Source organism: Myotis nattereri (assembly GCF_964212035.1).
Source record: "Myotis nattereri genome assembly, chromosome: 1".
Taxonomy (NCBI): Eukaryota; Metazoa; Chordata; class Mammalia; order Chiroptera; family Vespertilionidae; genus Myotis; species Myotis nattereri.
Window position 1 is genome coordinate 115,428,721 of NC_138075.1, and position 23,033 is coordinate 115,451,753.

The following is a 23,033-nucleotide window of genomic DNA, read 5'->3' on the forward strand; positions in this document are numbered from 1 at the left end:
TCCTTCTATCCTCAGGAAGAGCCAGTGATGAGGGTGATTCAAGGCTGTCAGTGGATGGCTTTATCAGTATGGGGAGCAGAGCCAGGAGATGGAGGAAGAGGCACATACCAAACTGGTGTTTTGACGCAACATGTGATTCAGCAGTGCTTGAAGCCAATTTGCTTCTTGAATCTCCCAGTTTATCAGCCAATAGAGTCCCTCCCCTGTTTCTTTCTCTCTCTCCACCACCTCTCTTTTTCTCTCTCTCCTTCCCTTCTTCCCTCTATTTCCTTCTTCCCTCCTTCCCCCCTCCTCCCTCCTTCCTTCCTTCCTTCCTTCCTTCCTTCCTTCCTTCCTTCCTTCCTTCCTTTAAATTAAGAACAATAATTTGTAATGGAAATAAACCTGACTAATATATGGAGGGAATAGTCAGTGTGATTTACTCAGGCTCTGGTTTTAAAAAATAACTATAAGTACTATGGTGGAAATGGGTGACATGCTACCACCTGGGGTAGAAGGGGGCAGGCTTCCTTAAACTGTGAGTAAGGCGGTCTCTCTGACTGGCAGAAAGGAGCCAGCCATGAGAATATCTGGATAGCACACCAGGCTGAGGCATCTGCAAAGGCTCTGAGGACAGAGGAGCTTGAGTTCTTGAGGCACAGAATAAAGCCACCTCAGCCAAATGAGCAAGGGGGAGACTGATAGAACTAGACAGAGATGCATGGCCTTAAGAAAGAAGATGGGGACTTCAGATTTCATTCCAGGAGGGATATCACTGGGGAGCAAAATGATCTGATCAGCTCTGGCTGCTATGAGGAGAAGGGCCCATAGCGGGAGGCTGATGTAATAGGGCAGTGAATGGTGACTTGGACCGAAGTGGGTGGAGGATATCCAGAGAAGAGGGTGGATCTGCATGTACTTTGGAAGGAGAGCCCATAGAAGTTATTGGTGCACTGGACGTAGGAAGTGAAGGAATGAGAAATTAGATAGTTCCTGAAATGATGAACTCTAGGGTAGCAACAAGTTTGGTGCATATATGTGAAGTACCAACATAAATGGGCTTTGGAAAGTTGAAAGTGCCAAACACTGCCTCTGGGCCATTATCTTTTGGAGGGTAGGAGCTGGGCTCAGAGTGGGCTGGATGACTGGGTGGGCAAGAGGCTTGGTGAGTAGATTTGGGAATGGAGGAGTGCAGGGGAGGGTGAAGGGTTGGATGAGTGTATGCATGGAGGACAGGCTATATCTACTTTGGATGTCAAGATCGTATCAATCTTCTACTGCTGAAAGAGAAGGACTTAACCTCCTCCAAACTGGACTAACAGTTTGTCTTAAGCAAACACTGACTACACAGGAGGCTCAACGGAGGCTGGTTTAAAAGGCATTCAGCTTGGCACTCTTGGCCTGGAGAAAGGTAAGGTAGAAACTTAGACACTACATGTCCATGAGTCTGGAAACCAGAAGCACAGCTTCCCACCAGCACCTGTCACCACGTGGGAATAGGAGGGATAGCGGGGTTGCATCCAGCCCAGCTCTTGCCTTCTCCTGGCCTGGCCTGGGAACTCACTTCGGAGGTCTGCCAGGCTCGTCTCACATCCAGGGGAAAGCAGCAGGCATCCACATTGAGAGTGTCTGTGGCCAAACAAAGGGAAATACCCCCCTCTAATTACACCCCCCAAACAAACTCTTTGAAGACCTAAAGGATGGTTCTATGTGGGTATCTAAGGGTCCAAATTCCAGCCTCATGCAGTTCTTCACTCCTTAATTAACTCGATCAACCGCAGGCCTTCTCTGGGCCTTCTCAGAGATTCAGAAATCTCTAAATCTTCTACATAGAAATTTTATAAAATTAATTCTCTTGGTTGTTTTAAAGATTTATGCTTTACAAAAACACAAGTTTATTAAAGTATGATTTACATAGTGTAACATTTATCAACTTTAAGTATATAAATTAGTAAATTTACAGAATTATATAATCATCACCACAATCCAGTTTTAGAACATTTTCATCACTTTAAAAAGATCCCTGTGTCTACTTTTATCCCCAGCCCTGCACAACTATTAATCTGCTCTTTGTCTCTATAGACTTGCCTCTTCTGAATGTTTCATATAAATATGTGATCTTGTGCACCTGACATCTTTTACTCAGCATAATGTTTTTGAGGTTCTTTCAGGATGTAATCTTACTTTTCCGCATAATCTCCCAACAAATTCCCACATTTGTTTTAGACACACTGGATTTGAATGAGGTTCATCCCAATTTTCAAAGCTCGTATTTTCGATGTAAATTTTGGAAAAGTCTAGATTCTTAGATACATAAAGCATATGTCTGTCTGGTTGGCTGGCTGGGTCTTCTTGGGCCAAATGACTGGCCACTTATATGTACCATTCCTTTAAAAATTGTTTGTTTGCCCTGGACTTAGTTGGTTGTGGGTTCGATTCCCAGTCAGGGCACATGACTGGGTTGCAGGATCGATGCTCAGTTGGAGCATGTACAGGAGGCAAATAATGGATCTCTCTCTCTCTCTCTCTCTCTCTCTCTCTCTCTCTCTCTCTCAAATTAAGTTTAAAAAACCACACATATCCTCAGGTGAGAATTTTAAAAAATGTTTGCTCACCACTCTACCCCAGAAAACAGGTGCTGTGCCCCCTTCAGCTGATTGGCAATGGACTACTTCAGTAGCCACAGGGTTTTGTTTGTTTGTTTACAACTCACAGCACAGCTTTTTGTCTGGGACATGTCTAGGAGAGAAGCCATTTTTGAGTAAAAGGTGAGCCAAGATACAAACATTTACAGGCCCTGAAACATGTGCCTGAAGCATCAGGCTACATTTGTCCAAGAGTCTTTTCACCCAGCAGCCATTGGCAGCCCACTGCGTCCCAAGTGTGTTCTAGGCAGTGAGGACACAGGTGAACACAGCTGACAGAGATCTGCTTTCCTCGATGTGTCACCTCTGGCAAATGTTCATGTACCTTCCCTGGCCTTGGTTTTCTCACCTGTAAATGGAAAAATAGTAGTATTTGTTTTAGCCCCGCACAACTTTATATAAAAGTCCTAAGACTTAGAACAGTGTCTGACACTTAATAAGTGCTCAGTAAGTGGCAGCTATGTTATTATTATAGTTGACATTATTATGACACACTTTGTACTCAGATAATTAACGTTCTTTACAACAACACAGACCTGTATTTCAACAATCATAAAACAACCTTATGAATACTAAGTGGGCACTTTCTCAGGTTATTATGGTCACACAAGAGGAAGTGTTGAGCTTCACCCAGAGTGGGTGGGGAAGACTGGCCAGTCGTGGGCACTGTTCCAGACACTGACATGTCAAGTATATCTAACACCTCTGATTACTTTTTAACTGCTCTGATTACTTACCAGTCACATGAAGAGATTAGCATCCAGTTCAACTTGGACTGTCCCCAGCACAGACCCTCAGTGTCCCCTGTGATGAGCTTCATGACTGGTGTTGAAATCTGCCCTGCTCCTTCCCAGCACCACACCTTCGCGTGCGCTATGATCCCTTCCTTCCCTTCCTCTCCCATCTATCCATCTGCATGCTGCTCATGTCTTACCTGTTCCCAACGCTTTTTCCAAATCCCCCAGCTGACCTGGGCTCTTCCTTCACAACTCTCAGGACTTTGCTGCATTAGGAAGTAACATGAAGACCCCTAGAATGCCAGCATCCTTATTTTACGGAGCTACAAACAAAGGCTCAGGGTGATGGGTACCTGTCCAACCGCTAGGAGTCCCCTGGACTGCTTCCTCCCTCTGACCAGCTTTGACCCACCCCCAAGACCTACAGTTCCTAGGTCCTAATGCCGCTCTGTCTGTCTGCCTCAGGCTCCTCAACCACCACTTAAGCCTGATCCACAATCATTTCTCAGCTTCCTGCCTTATCTTATCCCCCTCACTCTGGTTTCCCCAGCACAGTAAGAATGACCCTTCTAAAATCTAAACCTGCCATTCCCTCCCCCACTTAGAACTTCAGTGGCATCCCTCTGGCTCCAGAATAAAATCCACTTTCCAGACCAGCATCTGCTGCAGCTTCAATACCACTGCAGCCTCCAATCTCCCCACATTCCTCAGGTGCACCTTAGGAAGCTGCCCTGAAGTCTTTGAACTTACCATACCCCTCTTACCCCTGGGTGTTCGCATGGGCCTTTGCCTCTGCCTGGAATTCTTCCCACCCTCTTTCCTCTCACCCACACATGGCTTTGCCTGGGTGATAGCTCCTTATCTTTCCTGCCTTGGGCTCCCATAGTTCTCCACCCAGGGCTGTAATTGCTATTGTAACCATCTTCCCACATGTGTATCCTCAGCTCAGAGTGTAGTTCACAGCGCAGTGTCCCATAGATGGGGCAGCCAATGCTTGTTTGGATTGTCCTGTTCTTGTCGTTCCTTTAAGTTTATTGTAAAAGTCACATGAATTTCTCTGCCACTAGCCTTTGCCACTTAACTGTATTGAGGTTGTGGGGGCCTAGAAATAACTCTCCTCTCTTCCAAACAGTCAGAGTCCAGGAAGTCAGTTTTATTGCTGATGAGAGCTAAGCTAGAGAACTCAACCCTCCCAGAGGGACACATCCCCCAGGGATTGCTGCAAGGAGGGGAAAAAATGGTTGGAGAGGCTGGATCTTGATTGGATCAGGAGAAACCAGGAGCTCAGCCCCAGCCTGATCACCTGTGGCCAGGTAGCAGGGCCTCTGAGAACAGGGCACTGCATCCCAATCCCTGGTTGGACGAGGGAAGGTGTATTTCTCAGAAGAAGAGGAAAATGTTGGATAAATGGAACAATACTTTCTACTTTCCAGATCTCCTCAGGTTTGTTCTTTCTGATCTAGACACTACCTTTTAAGAGAAATATTCTAACCTGAGATCATGGTTCCCAACCTTTGAGGGGAAGGCTGTTCATAATGTAAAAAAATGTTTTTGCCTCCATCCCTGCTACCAGCCCATGAAAATGGCACTACTCCATTAAAAGCTTGGGGGTAATGGAAGAGATTCTGAGTTAATTACCAAATGTTCATCCCCTACCTTTCCTTAGTTAACCAAATCCGAAGTTTTGGCTGAGCATTTTATAGCCAGTATAAAAGACTCTACCTGCCTCCCTTGTAGCTAGGGTGTGGGCACATGGTAAGTTCTGGCCAATGGAGCACTGTGTGGACCTTAAAAGAGAGAGATATGTCTTCCGTTCCCTCTTTCCTGCTGCCTGGAACATAGTCAGATCTGATGGCTGGAATTTTAGCAGCTATCCTTGACCATAAAGATAGAGCCACATTCTGAAGACTGCAGAGAAGAAATATAGACATTTCAATCACTGCCATAATCGTGGAGTTTCCAGTCTATGTGAGAGAATAAGAAATGCTGATCTTGTTTTAATCTCGCTTGGGATTTTCCATTGTATGCAGCTGAATCTACCCTAAGGAACATGGTACCAAAAGATTCAGAGAACCTTTGAGATAAGGCTCCCAGAAGTCTGTGGCCTGGAATTTGGAGCAATTAAATTAGAAAGCATATTGCAAAGGAAGTTGTGATGATGGGGGAGAGGGTGCAGGGGCACAGAAACCACGTCCACTGAGATGTAGTGGATAACTCTGGATGTTTAAGAAAAAGATGAGCAGATCAGAGAACACAGTTTGAGAGCTCTAGAGAAGAGTGGTAAAAGTTCTGGGTTTGTCTGGAGCATAGAAATGTCTGTAGGACAGAATCCACGACTAACTTTCTAAGTAGCTTAGAAATGGAGTGGGTGTGTACACATGGAATGGATGGTGTGTTAGTCGGGGTTCTCCAGAAATAAATTAATTAATAAATAATACATATGTTTTACATATAAATGGAGAGAGAGAGAGAGAGAGAGAGAGGTTGATTATGAGGGATCACATGTGTACTTCCTGGAGGCCCAGGAAAGCCGGTGGTGTAGTTTTAGTCCAAATCCAAAGGCCTGAGGACAGGGGAGGCAGTGGTATAAGTCCCAGTCTGCGTTCAAAGGCCCAAGAACCAGGAGCTCTGAAGTCCAAGGACAGGAGAAGATGGATGGCCCAGCTCACGCAGACAGACTGAATTTCCACTTCCTCCACCTTTCTCTTTTATTCAGACCCTCAGTAGGTGGGATGATGTCCGCCCCACTAGTGAGTGTGATCTTGCTTACTCAGCCTCCTGATTCTAATGCTAGTCTCTACCAGACACACCCTCACAGACATACCCAGAGAGACTGTGTTACCAGCTATCTGGGCATTCTTTAGCTCAATCAAGTTGACACATACAATTAACCATCACAAGTGGCTAGCAGTTTTTGAACTGGCTAATACTTGATTAAATGATGTGATTCTAAGGAAAACTAGAGAAGGGACAAAAGCTGGGACTTTGGGCTAGAATTTCTAATGTCCACTATATCTCACAGAGGCCTGCAACGGTGCAAGGCACATAATATGTGCTCAGTACATCTTTGTTGGATAGATGAATGAACAAATGAATTAATGAATTAATATGCAGCCTAGAGACCCAATCTATTTTGATACAATCAGAAGAAAGAACAGATCATTTTTATTGAAAATATCTAAAGATTTGTCTCTAGCCTTGCAATAAATGCCACTGACATTGCTGTGCACTGAAAACCCTTTGGAGGCATAAGTTCAAGACACCCTTGTCCCTTGGAGAACCACCCTACTCTGGGACATTTGGGGAAGGGGACCCCCTGGGATCTGCTCTCAAGGCATCTGCAGGGAGTCTGTTCGCTCCATGCCTATGGGAGTCACTACCGACAACACCAGAACTTCTGTCTTTCTCTGTGTGATCCTGCTGCTATCATGGCCTCAATGGAGGAGCAAGAGGGGAGCACGCTTCCGGCCACCCCTCCGCCCTTACTCCTGTGAAGACAGTAAGGAGGGTTATGAACATCTGAAAGGAGTTGTGGAATAAGAAGAAATTGAAGCTCCGGTGTAAATATGACACTTCCCATCAAGAGAAAACAACACAGCGATAGAGCAGCTTGCTGTCTGCCACTGCGCACGTGTGCGTGCCCGGGTCTTGCCTCCTATTCACCTGCGCCCCGGTGTCCTCCCTTGCTTCTAGTCCATAGGGTGGCTCTCCAGCACCCTTTAGGGGAAACCCTCCTTTACCCACAGGGTCTGGACTCACTTCAGGACAGAGTCCCTTCCTCAAGACAGTCAGAGGGACCTTATAATTTCCCTGCCTTACCTTTCCCAAAGCCCAAGGCATCCAATTTTAAATGACACTAAACTGAAATTGGGTGAAGGGTTTGGGGACAGTAGGATAGTCTAGGGAGGTCCTGGTGCTCCAAAGCAGGCTCTGCTCTAAGGCTCCCTGCCTCCCCATTTTCCTAAACACACACACACACACACACACACACACACACACACACACACACACCACTCCCAAGGAGCAACAATAATCTCCAGGGACAACAGGGTTCAGACCCATCGAATTGTAGGGAAACCTCCCCCTGAATAGGTTACCTGCCATCTAGGAGAGAGCAGAGCCAGATCTGTTTCCCTTTTCTGCATCCTGCGCTGGCCGACCATCCTGGGAGAACGGCCACCGCACAGGAAATAGCCTCATTAGCTTTGCTGCCTTCAAACCAGGCACCATCCTTCGGTTCCAGAAGGTAGCAGAAGCTTTGAAACCCCTGCTTTCCCCTGGCCAGGTGCCCCGCACTAACCTCTGCAAGCAGAAGGAAGGCACATGAGGATTTATGGCCTCGCTGCACATTGCAACCTCCTGGGTGGGCAAGAGTGTTGGTTCTTCCTGTTACAGATGCATGGGGGTGTGTCAGGGGTCATGATTTATGGTACCACAGCAAGATTTCATCTGGAATAAAGTTACCTCCTATTCAGAGAAGGGAAGGGAGCTGCCCTGTGCCTTCCTGCGGCCCTTCCCCAATTCCAGCACAATCACTCTGGGAGAAAATGATCAATTTCTTCACAAAGACCTTTTCCTGCGGCAGACGGAGCGCCAGCAGCCTGGAGCACTGCACGAAGCCTCTGGCTTTTCATTTCCATTATTCAGGCACTCACTGCATTGTGGAAGGCTGAATAAGGCAAAATCATAATGCACAAGCTTTTATCTCAAGGGCTGGTATTTTTAGAATGAAAGCCAGGCCCAATGAAATTAAAATCTAAAAAATAAATAAATAAAAAGGATGGGAAAATATATTGAGGGTTAGATCACTGGCTGAGATTACACAGGCATTCTCCAGTTCTGAGTCTCCATGGAATGGCTCTTATAGATTGGGGGGGGGGGGGGCCGAGGGAGCTCATTTGGGGTCAGAGAGCAAGATGAAGGTCAGGGGGGAGCCATGGAAACGGGCCACCTCTGTATCCTTCTGCCAAGGCTGGTCTTACTGCCCCAGCAGGCAGGAGGGCAGGGACCTGAAGTTTCTGAGCACCTACTCTGTGGCCAGCCCTGTCCTAGGCACCCCTGTGCAGAGTCTCATTACTTCTCAGGAGGATGTGTGAGGCGGGTCCCATCACTCCCATTTTACAGGTGGTGAGACTGAAGCCCAGAAGAGCATCCTGACTTTCCCAGTTACTCAGCTGAGAGTAGCAATGCCAGGAGCTAAGCTCCAGTATGTCTGATGTTAAAGCTCTTGCTCCCTCCCATACCTGTCACCACTACTGGCCAAGATTTGTCTTGCACCCCCATGACAAAAACTTGTTTCTCTGGATTAAGAGGTAGCTGGCCTTAGAAAATAATGAAAGAGTGCTGACAGGCACCGAACTGGGGTGCCCCCTGTGAGCAGCTGGATCAGCGCAGTCTGGGACTGGTAGAAGGACTGCAAGCCGGAGCCCCTAAACTCAGACCGCAAGACAACACTGAGACAGTCTCCAGGGATCCAGGCAGGCAGCTCGCCACTGTCCACATGGTCTTAGATTCAGGCCACCCAAGAGGTGGGCCTCGTCTAGGTGACAGTGGCACCAGGCTGCTGATCAGCTCACAGCTGAGGCAACCACTGTGCCAGGCCCCCAGGCCAGGAAACTCAGCCCAGCATCACGTCAGTCTTGCCCAGTTGGAGAGGGCAGGTCTGTGACCCAGAGACCTATTCCATGAGCCATCTCCCTGCAAGGAGGCAAGGTGAAAGCTCTTGGAGATGCAGTAGGGATAGAAGAAGGTCTTTGTACTTTAGAAACAGACAGACCTGGGTTCAACTCTCTGTGCTGCCTCTTACTGGCTGTGTGACCTGGGGCAAGTTACTTAACCTCTCTGGCCTATCATGAGGATAACTAGAACAACCTCATGAAATTATTGTTGAATGAAATGAGGCAAGTACTAAGAGCACTTAGCCCAGCACTCCTCTTGCGGCCCAGGCCCTGCTTTATCCCTGCAGCAGGTGTAGGGGTCTGCATGGAGTGAGTCCTCCATTCTCTTTCTCCTAGGGGAACAGTACAATAGCTTGAGCTGCCACCCAGGCACCTGCCTGCCCCTTCCCTGTGTATGCAAGCATCTCATGCCATGCCCACCATGAGCAGTACTGTTACTAGGCTCACTGTACCACGAAGAAGTTGCCCAAGGTGGCCCAGCTAGAGCATGACAGCAGGGATTCCAGCTCGGCACGTGCGGCTCTGGAGCAGCATTCTTTATGGCAATGCTCCATGTTCAAGCACACACCGTGAGCCGGGCCCAGCGTTCACACTGTTTTTCTAGAGCCCATTTCATATGGACCCAGAGAGGGTGTGTGGATGTGCGTGTGTACCTCTTCCAGGTCAAGTGTAAGGGGTGAAGTGCTGGGTGGGTCCTGCGGGTGCAACAGGAACTTGCACTAACTTTCTTCTGCCTGTCTATCCTTAGGCAACCCATTGACTTTTTCCAGGTCTTCCTGTTCCTGGGCAGGAGAGCAGCTTCCAGGTTCTCACCTGCTTTCAAATGATCCCTCTGAGGCCATGAGATGGTCTCCTTCCAGTCTGGGTGACAACTGGCTCTGAAATCGTCCTCACCCTCTGTGAGAATGAGTTTCTGCTCTTCCAACAATGCATTTCAGATTCTTCCATGGAGGGGAAGCCAGGCCTGGGGTTTCTCTGGGTCCGCAGATATCCTGGGAATACAACTGGATATTTAAGGAATCTCTACAAGAACTGAAAGCAAAATTGTGCATGCGTGTGTATATGCCTGCAAGCATGGGCATGTTTCAATATGCTTCTTTGAGAAAGAGCATGCTTCCTACTTATAATGAGTGCTGTTTGGAGCACCTTCTCATCGATGACCTCCTTTGACCTTCATGCCTCCCCTACCCAGCGAACAAGAGCAGGCATCATTATCCTCATTGGGTGAAAAACAGGTGTAGAGAAACTAAGCAACTTGCCAGAAGTCATGGCTCTCAATCTAGACTGCTACCTCTCAGCATTCCACCCTCAGGAGAGAGCAGGCCTTGCTGGGTGGTGCAGACTCCCTTTCCTGGCAGAAGTTAGAGCGTTCCACCTCCTACCCCTGCTGCACAGAAACCAGAGGCGCTGCCAGGCAGGGAAGGGGCAGGCCAGTGCATTTGCTTCTCAAGCCTCGGCCTTCTCTTCCATGCCCAATTGGCAGCCCTCACTGCCCTGTGAGTCCAAGAGCTTCAGGGTAGGCTTTCTTCCCCAGAGTCAACCAGGACACAGTCAGGGCTTTGGTCCCAGTGTGTGTAAGGATGCTGGCCCCGGGGGAAGGTTGGAGGAAGAGTGAGTAGGGGGTCACACAGGGCCGCAATCAGGGTCCTGCTATGTGCTAGGTAACTCAGAAAGGGGCAGGAGGCCCTGGAGTGATATGGGAGTGGTAGTGAGTGTGTGTGTGTGTGTGTGTGTGTGTGTGTGTGTGATAAAGATAAAGACAGAGAGACAGAAACAGAGAGAGGCCCCCAAAGAGAGTCTGAGGGGCCCCTTGAGAGAGCTGGAGGAGCCATGGGGAGACTTTATAGATCTGGCATCTCTACGATGTCTGCCTGGAGCACTGCCCTCCTCTGTTTCCATACTCCTTGGCCTCCAGATCCCTCATAAACCTCAGATGGACCATGGAAACCTCACAGCTCATGGCAGGACAGCAGGTGTCCTGGTCCTGTTCCCCTCCCACCCCTGACATAGCAGGGGAACTAAGCCTCAGGAAGGGTGTCCTCATCTGCACATGGGGCAAGAGTCCCATGCCACCCAGGCTGTGTGGCTTCAAAGAGACGGTGTGTGTGGCAAAACTGCCCCAGTAATGCAAGGAGATTAGCCCTGCCCAGAGGATTCTGGGCTTGGGGAAGTATGAGAAGGCAAGCCTGTGTTCCCAACTGATCATTTCCATTCTGACTACAGTGTGTCCGGAGGCCTGCCTGTTAATGCGAGCTTGGAGGGAAGAGAAGCTGTGTGGCTGGCTCAGGAAAGCAATGCTGGACGTCCAGGTGGGCCCTGCCAGTGCCCCATCACCTGGCAGGCAGCTGTGTGAGGCCTCCTGTCTAGGCTGAGGGCACAGACAGACAGTTCACAGGTCTTGTGCAGGCCAGGTCGGACAGCTCCTTAAATGGCCTGCCTAGCCCAGTGCCCAGCCCATGCTTGGTTCCCTTTAAATATCCCTGCCTAGAGTTGCCCAGCTGTCCTGGGACATAGGCTACTTGGCCTGGGCCTGTGTGTGCCTAGAGCTGTAGACACCTGACTCTATGAAGCACACACTGGCCTTGGGGTCAAGAAGACCTGATCTGAATTCACCTCCATCATTAGGCAAGTTACTCTCCTCAGTTTCATCATCTATAAAATGGGAATAACAATAGTGCCTGTCCCACAGGTTTGTTGGGATAATTGAATGTGAAACAATTATAATCTATATCTATAATAATAAAAGTGTGTTATGCTAAAACAACCTTCTGGAAGTCATTCTGGATGAAGCCGCTGTGGTGGGGGCTGAGGTAGAGGCGGTTAGGGGGGATCAGGCAGGCAGGCAAGCAGTTAGGGGTGATCAGGCAGGTAGGCAGGTGAGTGGTTAGGAGCCAGGAGTCCTGGATTGCAAGAGGGATGTCTGGCTGCTGGTTTAGGCCCCATCCCTGTGGGATCCCTGTGGCATCCCTGCAGGATCCCTGCAGGATCCCTGCAGGATGGGGCCTAAACCAGCAGTCGGACATCCCCCCAGGGTTCCCAGATTGCAAGAGGGTGCAGGCCAGACTGAGGGACACCCCCCCCCCGCAAGAATTTCATGCACCAGGACTCTAGTATCCTGTATAATAAAAGGGTAATATGCAAATTGACCCTAAGGTGGAATGACCAGAATGACTACTGGACCAGTCACTATGAGGTGCACTGACCACCTCTTGGTTCCTTTCCCCAGCCAGCAGGCTCTGATCACCTGATGGCAAACAGGGAACCAGGGGTGGGTGGCGGGGGACATTGGCGGTGCCAGGCCAAGGTCCCCACCCCGCCAGTTGCCCCACACACAGAGGGTGACCTGCAGAGGAGGCAGGGCTGGCGAGCGAGCAGGAACACCTGACTTCTCAGTCCTCTCCCCTGGTCATCAGGCACTGATTACCCGATGGCAAATGGGGAACCAGGGGTGGGTGGTGGCGGGGGGCAGGGCCAGCTGTGGGCAGCCGATGAAAATGGCCCTGATCACAGGCCAGGCCTAGGGACCATACTCATGCACGAATTTTGTGCCTTGGGCCTCTAGTTAACCTATGTAATAAAAGGCCAGTCACCATAAGCATAATGACCAAAACGACCAGAGACCAGAACCATCACAGCCCCTCACCGGGCTGACCCTGCCCCCAAGCAAGTGGTTAGGGGTGATCAGGCAGGCAGGCCAGTGGTTCAGGGTGATCAGGTAGGCAGGCCAGCAGTTAGGGGCAATCAAGTAGGCAGACAGCCCCTTGCTGGGCTAGCTCTGCCCCCAAGCAAGCAGTTAGGGGTGATCAGGCAGGCAGAGCGGTTAGGGGTGATCAGGCAGGCAGACCAGTGGTTAGAGGTGATCATGTAGGCAGGCAAGTGGTTCTTGGGGATCAGGCAGGCAGGCAGAACAGTTAGGGGTGATCAGGTAGGCAGGCCAGTGGTTAGGGGCAATCAGATAAGCAGATGGCCCCTCCCCGGGTTGGCTCACAGGGGGCAGAAGGCCCTGTCCCCCAGCAAAGAAAGAGGGAGGCCCAGACCACCATTGGCAACTCTGTGGCAGGTGTGCAGCCAGCCAGTGATCACCCTGCAAATAGCAGCCCAGGCCAGCCAAGCCATTGCACCCCATGCCTGTCACCTGCAGAGGGAGGCCACTGGTGGCGGGGGGGTGGGGGGGGCAGAGTTGCATAGATGGCAAGCAGTGGCAGCAGTGGGGGTGGGGCCCTGCCTGGGCCCAGTGGGGAGCTTAGGAACTCTAGCTAAGCAGGCGCCGGTTCATACCAACTCTTACTCTGCCATCATCCTCCAGCTCTCCAAGCTAGCCCCCCTTCCCCACCTGCCCCGGGAGAACGGGCTCCGGACGACCTGCCTGAGTGCAGACTATGGGCCTGGAGACCTCGAGGAAGAGTGCCTGGCAAGGCCTGGGCAGGGGCCAGTGCAGAACTACCAGGGCAGAGCTGTTTCGGTGTCTCAGTGAACTTTGCAACTGACCCAAGGAGGAAACGGAGGGGGGAGAGGCCGCGAGCTGTGAATTCCCAGCACTTTAGTCACTTGAAAACAGCCCTGCTTGGAATGCGAGACAGCTGTGCATTCAGTTGAGAAGTGAAGGGGCTGAACCCCACTATCGCTGGGCTCTGGTCAGTCCGAGGCCTGAGTGTCCACCATGACAAGGAAAAAATGGAGGGAGGGGCCCAGAGGAAGGGCAGACAAGTGAAGGAAATATGTCTAGACTTTCCCCAGCCCTCTCCCTCTTTCCGCTGCCTACAAAAGCACTGGGCCCGGCCACAGTTCCGTCTCCACCTTTTAGTCCCCTGTTCTCCAACCACTGAGGAAAGTAATAAGGAAGGAGTCCATGCTGCCTCCAGAAAGTATCTATATACCTGATCCGCCGGTCGCCTCCCACAGTGGGAGGCCAGACTGCGGCTTAGGCCTGCTCCCCACGTTAGTAGGACATTCTGTGAGGGCTCCGGACTGTGAGAGGGGGCAGGCTGGGCTGAGGGACACCCCTGCCCCCGCAGTGCATGAATTCTTGTGCACTGGGCCACTAGTAAGCATATATCATGTGCTTACATCATGCTAGACTGTCATCAGCATCTTGCTTGTTAGGAACTGTGCGGTGCAGGAAAAACTGGTCCCAAACCATCACATGATATACAAGTGTCTTCAGGGCAAACATGACCCCCCTCTTTCTCCTCTGTTCTCTTCTCTCTCTGCCTCCCAGCCACTGAGGTCTTAGGACTCTCAGTTCTTCTTATTGGTCCCAACCAGATAGGTGGAGCTACAGAGAGCATCGGATATAAGCACACACACTCAGTTATAGATAACCACATCATGCATTGTTTCTCCAAGGGATTATCTTAATTCTAAAACAGGTTTAAACTTAGAGTAGATGTTCTTAAACTGAGGTCATTGAAGGTCTGAGTATGGGTACAGTCAATGTACTTATACTTTTTTCCTGGGGAAAAGATCAGACTTGCCACTGATCTGTGACCCAAAAACAATTTAAGAGGTGTTTCCCAAAAGCAGTAGAACTTTCTGTGATGAAGGAAATGTTCTATGTCTGTGCTGTCCCCTATGGTAATCACTAACCACGTGTGGCTGTTGAGCACTTTCCATACAGAGTGTGCAAGTGAGGAGCTGAATTCTTAGTTGTATTTATTATTAATATAGTTTTATTGATTTCAGAGAAGAGGGGAGAGGGATAGATAGGTAGAAACATCAATGATGAGAGAGAATCATTGATTGGCTGCCTCCTGCACGCCCCACACTGGGGATCCAGCCCGCAACCCAGGCGGGTACCCTGACCAGGAATCGAACTGTGACCTCCTGGTTCATAGGTCGACGCTCAATCACTGAACCAGGCCAGCTGGGCCTTAGTTTTATTTATGTCAGTTAATTTAGATTTAAATTTAAATAGCCAGGCGTGGCTGGCGGCTACCATACTGGACCATGTGACCTAAAATAATAAAATTAAAGAGAAAAATTGAAAATATTGGAAAGGTGGCATTTTAGAGTACACAAGGGGATTCTTATGGGCAGGAATTTATCAAGGTCTCTAAAATTTAAAAAATTCATGCATCCATCTATCCATTTACTCACTCATGCATGCCCGGGTGCGTGAATCAGCACTGGCATCCGCTGGGCAGCCGCCATGCACGCAGCACTGAGGGGAGATGCAAATGGTGAAGAGAGGTGCTGCCAGTTCACTGGGAATCAGAGGGTCTTCCCAGAATATTCAGGTGGGTCCTTTGGGGATGGCTCATATTTATAAGAGCAGTTCCACCCTATTTGGTACCTCAGTTCCCCTCACACTTGGCAATCCTGTAAGCAAGAGAATGATTCTTTCCCTTAGGAGGATGCTTGGTTCCTGAGGATGGGGAGGATGTGTGTGTGGGAAACTGCCAAGTGGAAGAGACTGGGGATGTCTCCTGGATGATCAGGTTGTATTTATAGATGGACATTTCCTAGTTAACTTTTTAGGGAAGTCAATGAGGCAATCTTTGGGAAACCAGGGAACTTAGCATCTGGTTTTCATTGATTTTCAGACTTTTTTCTTACGTGTTATCACTAGATTGTCTACTCCTAGGGCTGTGGTGAGGATTAATTAGCTTTTGTGGCTAAAGTTCTTATAGTAGTGCCTGTTGCACAGTGAATGCCCTGTGTCAGTTATTGTTGAGAGAATGCGCGGTAAATGTAGGAGTGGTAGATGTTCATTACATGTTTGTTGAATGAATGAATGAGGTTGCCAAGTACACACACTTAAAAAGCATCAAACAAAAGCTAAATTTCAAGGTCTGCAATGGTCTTTGGGGCCTAAAAATGACTCAGTGCCATAGCCAAGGCAAACACAGTATCTGCAGGGGCAGCAAAAGAAGGCTTCAATGCCAGGCTTTAGGAAATGTGCCCATGAAGGTTTGCCATCATGGCTTTGTGACCCCCATCTTAGGGCCATGGTTTCTCATGTGAGAAGGACCAGACATTGCCCAAGGCCTGCTCCAGCAGCAGTGATGTAAGAGCATGCCACCTGTCTCTAGCTGGGCCTTTTCAATGCTGGAGGCATAATGATAACATTCACATCTCCTCTGGCCAAGGGGCCTCCAGTAATCCACCATATGCACATACTCAAAGACCAGATTTTGGTTCCAAATGACCCATTTTGCAACCGCTCAAGAATTTCCAGTTGTGTCTGCTAAGAAGTATAAAATCCAGAAGTGGGATGGTACTTTGGGACATCTGCAAGGAAGCTATGGAGGCACTCTTGGCTCTGCCAAGGTCGGAGTGGGCCAGCATCCACAGAAATAGACAAAACAACTCCAACAAGGTCCAAATTATACACTATAGAATTTTTAAAACTTAGTTCTGGTAAATAACCTTTTTGTGCTTGGCTGCCATTAGGCTGGACACAGTCATAACTCCTTTCTGTTGGCTGCCTGCAGGCCTCAATGTGGTCTTTGTCTTGTCAACACAGAGCCTTTGGCCTCCAATCCCATTGTTCTGATTAAAATGCCAGCATTGGTCTCCAGATTGCTATTGACTGTCTATCCTCTCAGAAGATGGTGGGAAATGGAGGTGAGCAGGCCGGCTAGCCAAGGAGTAAGGAATAAAAAATGGCTCCAGGTGGGGAGGCAGGGAGGAGGGCTGCCAGGGAGGGGTTGCTTGAAGCCTCTGTCCTGCATAGTTCCTGGGAATGAGGTCTTCATGCTTGAGTGGGGAGCCAGGCTGCAAAGAGGAATGCGTATTGGCATCTCTTGGAATGACCTCAGTCTCTGAAGGAATCCTTCCAAGCTGGACATTTCTAAAGAGTGATAAACCCAGCTCTGTCTGCTCCACTGGTGTTTCATTCTCTCTCTTCTCTTCTGGCTGTCATAGCAATGCGAAGGGAGGTAAGGGAATTCAAGACTGGAGTTGGCCAGTCCTGGCTGGCTCAGTCATTGCTTAGTTATGGAGCACTAGGCAAGTTTGTTTATCTCTCTGAGCCTCAGCTTCCTAAACTATAAAATGGGATTACCAAGTCTATCTTGTAGGCTCGTTGGAGGATGAAATGACTGTATATGAAAGAAGATAAATTAAGAAAAGTGGAGTTTTTGTTATCATTATTTAATGTCTTTATTCAGCATGCCATGTTCAAGGACACTGGCCAGGGTGCCTTAACCAGTCCTTGGGTACCATTGCTTTCTCTCCCATAGGCCCAGCATCCCAGGTATCACAGCTCCCACTGATGTTCCTTCTCTGCTCCATGGAGTATCACCATCCTTGTAATCCAGCCCTCAGGGGCCCAGAGTCTGGATGGGGCTGGAGAGGCACATCTCCCCCCCTCTATGCTCAGTTCTGTCTCCTGGAGAACTTGCAGCTCTATTAGTTTAGGGCCAAGCTTCTCACAATGGGACAGAGGTTACCTGATGTTATACAAAATGTGTCAGGGAATATACAACACTGCAAAATAAATACGGGGCATCTTATTAGAACATCAGTTTTCCTCATTGTTTTCTAATTGAAAATATGTTGTTAATCGTAAAAGAACAATTATATCAAAGAATAAGATACAAAACTAGCATACAATTTTAAGTCAAACCCAAGATACATCCATAATAGTTTTCATTTGTGACTGTGCCACAGATCTCCCTGGGAACTTCCCATGATCTTTCAGAGGACAGTTCATTATATAATTTTGAAAACTCCTGGGATGCTTTCAGGGGGTGGAAAGGGAATAGTAGAAAGAACCTCAGTATATTTGTTAATTTTAAAGTCCCTTGGTTGGACTGTTGAAATTAGTCAGCTCCCAGGAAACGCAGGAAAAGATGGCGAAGTGGGATGGTGAATTACATTTTGAAGAGAAAAATTGGTGCAGTGGGTGGTAGCCTCCTCTCCTTTACCCCAGTTTCTGTGCCTGAGTTTCTGGAGTCACACAGCCTGAAACCAAAGCCAGGCCTGACAATGAATAGTTTGACATTCAGAATGATAGTCCCTGAAAAGGCAAAGCTGACATCTCTCAAGGTCAGGAAACAGGGGAGACACTGACCTCACCTAGGAGAACCTCACACCAGTATGTCAAATGTGGTACATGATATATGCTATATGGGGATGTTGAAAAGGGAACCATGGAGGAGGAGATTTCTATGGGGACATAGCTGGGAAGAGAGTCCATCCTCACTCCACTCCAACTAAACAGCCCACACATCCTAGACTTGGTGAACAATCATGAGAGCTAGAAGCAGTAGCTGAGTTCCAGCTGGTGATTTCAAATGATGGTGTTTATTAGAACTATGATACCTGTCTATAATAATAAAAGCATAATATGCTAATTAGGCTGGACAGCCAAACAACCTTCAGGATGTCATTCTGACGTCCTTCCAGACAACCTTCCAAAGTGGCAGCAGGGGCTGAGGCAGAGGCAGTTAAGGGTGATGAGGCAGGCAGGCAAGCAGTTAGAGGCGATCAAGCAGGCAGGCCAGTGGTTAGGGACCATGAGGCAGGCAGACAGAGTGGTTAGGGGCACTCAGGCAGGCAGGTCAGTGGTTAGAGGCGATCAGGCAGGCAGGCCAGTGGTTAGGAGTGATCAGGCAGGCAGGCAGAGGCAGTTAAGGGCAATCAGGCGGGCAATCAGGCAGGCAGGCAGGCAGAGTGGATAGGGGCGATCAAGCAGGCAGGAAGGTGAGTGGCTGGGAGCCAGCGGTCCCAGATTGTGTGAGGGATGTCTGACTGCCCCTGCAGGATCAGGCCTAAACTGTCAGTCGGACATCCCCCCAGGGGTCCCGGATTGCGAGAGGGTGCAGGCTGGGCTGAGGCTCCACCCCCATACACGAATTCTGTGCACCCAGCCTCTAGTCTACACTAACAATAGATCAATATGTAAATTGACCATACCTCCATGATGCCCCCACAATCAGGAGGGAATATGCAAATTAGCGGGACAAAGATGGGAGTAGCCATGGAGCCAGCTGGAGCAGGTGGGAGGCTTGGGTCATCCCCGGTGATGGAGGAAGCCAAGCTTCCTGCCTGCTTCAGCCGGCTGCCGAAGGAGGGGCCTGTGGGTAGTGGCCATGAAGCCAGCCTGAGTGCACAGGAGGCTTGGGTCGCCCGGGCCAGCTGCTGAGGGAGAGGCCTGCAAATGGCCCTCAGCCCCTCACTCAGGCTGGCCATGCCACCATCAGGGTGAGGGTCCCCCCTGGAGAGTGTGACCAGCCTGCAAACAGCAATCAGCCCCTCACCCAGGCTGCCAGGCACCCCAGCGGGGACCCCCACCCTGAATGGGGTGTGGCCAGCCTCAAAACAGCCCTTAGCCCCTCACCCAGGCTGGCCACGCCCCCCCCTCAGTGGGGACCCTCACCCCATGGGGGTGTGGCTGGCCTGCAAACTGCCCCAACTCCTTGCCCAGGCTGTCCCAAGGGAACCCCCACCCTGATCTGGTACACCCTTCAGGGCAAACAAGTCAGCCTCCACCTGTGCACCAAGCCTCCATCTATACTAATAAAAAGGTAATATGCTAATTAGACTGGGAGACCTTCCAGGAGACCTGCTGGACGTTCTTCTGGACAAAGCCATGGTGGCGGGGCCGAGGTAGAGGTGGTTAGGGGCCAAGAGGGGAGGGCAGTTATGGGTGATCAGGCCAGTGGGGGGGCGGTTGGGGGTGAGCAGGCTGGCAGGGGACCAGTTGGGGGAGAGCAGGCCATCAGTGGGGGACAGTTGGGGGTGATCAGGCTAGCTGGGGGGCAGTTGGGGGCAAGCAGGCTGGCACGGGGGGGGGGGGTGGCAGTTGAGGGCAAGCAGGCCAGCAGGCAGAGTGGTTAGGAGCAATTAGGCAGGCAGGCATGTAAGCGGTTAGGAGCCAGCAGTCCCGGATTGTGAGAGGGATGTGTGACTGCTGGTTTAGGCCCATTCCCACAGGGATCAGGGTCCCAGATTGGAGAGGGTGCAGGCCGGGCTGAGGGACACCCCCCCCATGCATGAATCTCATGCACCGGGCCACTAGTTATATATATATTCATCTCCAGGCACCTCTTTCAGACCTTCTGAATCAGAATCTAATAAAATATGGTTTTGTAAGTGTCTCTGGGCGCTTCCAGGTTGCATTCCACATCAATCTAAGTGTCCCATGTTGACCCTGGCTCAGTCCTGGATAACCACTGAGTATCATATTCTGTGCGAGGGATGGCCTGCATCCTGGGGAGAGTACAAAACTGGTTAAGACGTGGGCTCCACCCTCAAATAGCTTGAAGATGTGAAAAAAAGAGGCAAATTACAACTTCATGAGTGAATTCAAGGCAATGAAATTAGGGCTCTCACTAGGCAATGCTGCTGAGAACTCAGTGAATGCTACACACAGGAAGAACTATGAGATCATAGGAGGGCTTGTGCCAGTCTCCATCATCAGCTGGTCAAGAGAAATGCAAAATGTGAGGCAGACCCAGAGCAAGGATTCCAGCTGGGCTTAAAGGGGAGTCAGCGTCTTGCTGTGTCTGCTGCCTCGGTGGTCAGGCACCATCTCCAGAGAGAACTTGCTGCACATGGGAGAAGAGGTGTGTACACGGATGGTGGGAGCAGATATGAGGGGCCATGGGAGAAGAGAGCATGACCCCTCTCCGGCCCATGCCTGAATACTGTGAGGGAGCTGAGGCAGCTACTTGAGGGGCTCAAGCACTTTTGTTTGGATCCCAGGTGCAGAGTGACCTGCGGAGTGGGAGAAGCATGCATTTCTCCCCTGCTGGGGTCCTGGGAACTCCGGGGCATCATGGTGGTTGTCTGTGAGCAGTGGGTGTGAACAAGGCAGCCTTAATGCCAGGCTGTGGATATAATTCCCAATGAGACCTTGAGAGGAGAGAATCCATGTTCGGCAGTCATGGCTGTTCCTTTCAAGTGGCAACAGGACAGATTTCTGGGGGATCCCCATGAAACCTTCCCTGTGGAGTCCTGGGAGGGTATATCTGGGATGACGGCTTCTGCCTCAGCAGGGGAATGCTATGGTCCAGAAGCACCTGAGTTAACACTGTTAAGTGCTGAGGTCTTTTGTGTACCAACAAATTGATGAAGCCAGGAAAAGCACGTGCTACAAAAGGGCCAGAACATTTTAGGGGCTGAGAGGTCGGGTTAAGAGTGAGAAGGATGTCTGTGTGGAATGTACCAGTAAGTTGTATTTGGGAGAATGTAAGTTGTCAAGAATGATTAAAGTAGCAGTCTTCACCCAGTGGCCCCTGAGAACCATTGTTTGGTTATTTGAGTGTCCAAACGTCCATATGAAGCAGGGGCACTCAGTGGACACCAGAGTGGGTGGGGCACATGTGGAAACCACTGGCTCTCATCGTATTGCTTGTCCAAGGCGCTGGGACAGGCTGGGCCCTCCTGGGAAGGCGACAATAGGAATCATCTGGAGTGAAGACAAGGGAGTCAAGGCCAAGAACCCAGGGACTTCCCTGAGGTGGGCCCCCTCAAAAGATGAAACCAATAGCTGCTGGCCTTCTTTCGCCAACCATGCTGGGCTCTTAATGGGCAACCTGGGCGCTCACTCTGAACTGAGCATCGTGGCACACCCTATCAGGGGTCCTGCTGCCCAGCATCCACCTCCTAATTCCTAACTGTGCATAACTTTATCATTTATTCCATACTCTCTGTCTCCCATCTCAGATGCCTCCTCCCCTGCTTGCAGGGAAGGTCCTGTGTGCCAACAAAGCCACTCACCCCGGAGACAGGAAGCAAACTGGGCGTCAGAGAAGAGATGTCAGTGCCACTAACAATTCCATTTCCTCTCCATTCTGCAGCTGAGAGTGCAATTGGCAGGCAACCTCAATCCCCAAGTCCTGACAGAAGCCGCGATCTATGGGTGAGATATGACACCACCACGTTTGTTCTAAGCTCCCTGAAAGCTACAGGGAAGACATCAGAATCGTACTTTCCTCTGAAATACAAGAATAAAGTAAAATAAAACGTCATGACAGGGATTTAAATGAGGATAAAATGCCAATTAACTCAGAGGTATTGGATGAGAATCCATTTCTCAGAAGAATCCCAGGTCGCACTTGGTGGATTAGTTTCAATTTCCCCCAAAGCACCAAACGGCCACACCTGGGACGCAGACTCAGAACAATCCAGAACTCTGTGCCAGACCCACTACTTATCACTTTAATTGACACGTACTCCATATGATGCTCAGACATTCACCGAATGGGTTCAGTTTAATTTGGAATGGGGATTTTTTTTTCTTTCCCCTATTGAAATATTCAATGCAGTGAGGTTTAATGCTAAACAGCTTCAATCCTAGCATTCCATCACTCCTCCATTTGGCTTTAAAGAATACATGAGATCCCCTCAGCCATGATTTATTTTGAAAATATTTTTTTAATAACTCTAGAATTACAAAGCCTATTTATTGATCTATACCCCCTTTTTTTTTCAATAGGGTGATGGGACAGGTGGCAAAAAAAAGTCCCTCTTTTGCTATCTATGCTGTAGTCCTCAAAATTAAATTAACAAGCACAAATCTAATGGAAAAAAGCCATCCTCAGAATTAGGCTCCCCACTACCATGGAGCACGTGGGTTTCTGCTCTCAGCCCCCTGCCCTGCGCGCCCCCTCCCTCCCCACCCTCCCCCACACACAATGGGGGTGATGGAGGAAGGGAAGCTAAGTCTTTGCCTTTGCGAAGGAGGAGGATGGAATGCTCCAGATCCGGCTTCCAGATCCCGCTGATCACAGGGAAGCAGGTGGGGCCTGTCCGCCCTGTGTTTATTAGCACCGACAGACGGAGTGCCTGTGCATCGCTCACCCCGAGGTGTTACATACTGATACACTGACAGGCAATTATCTTTGGAGATAGTGGTAAAACACAATAATTAATTGGGAGAGCAAGCAAAAGAATGGTGGCCCCAGGCCGAGGCAGAATGGTATTTCTAAAAAAAAAAAAAAAACGCTCTATGAGCCTGGTAATTTAGCCTCAATGAGTCATTTGATTTCACCATGTCCCAGTCTCTTCCCCCCTCCCCTGCTTCAGTCCTGAAACCCTCCCGG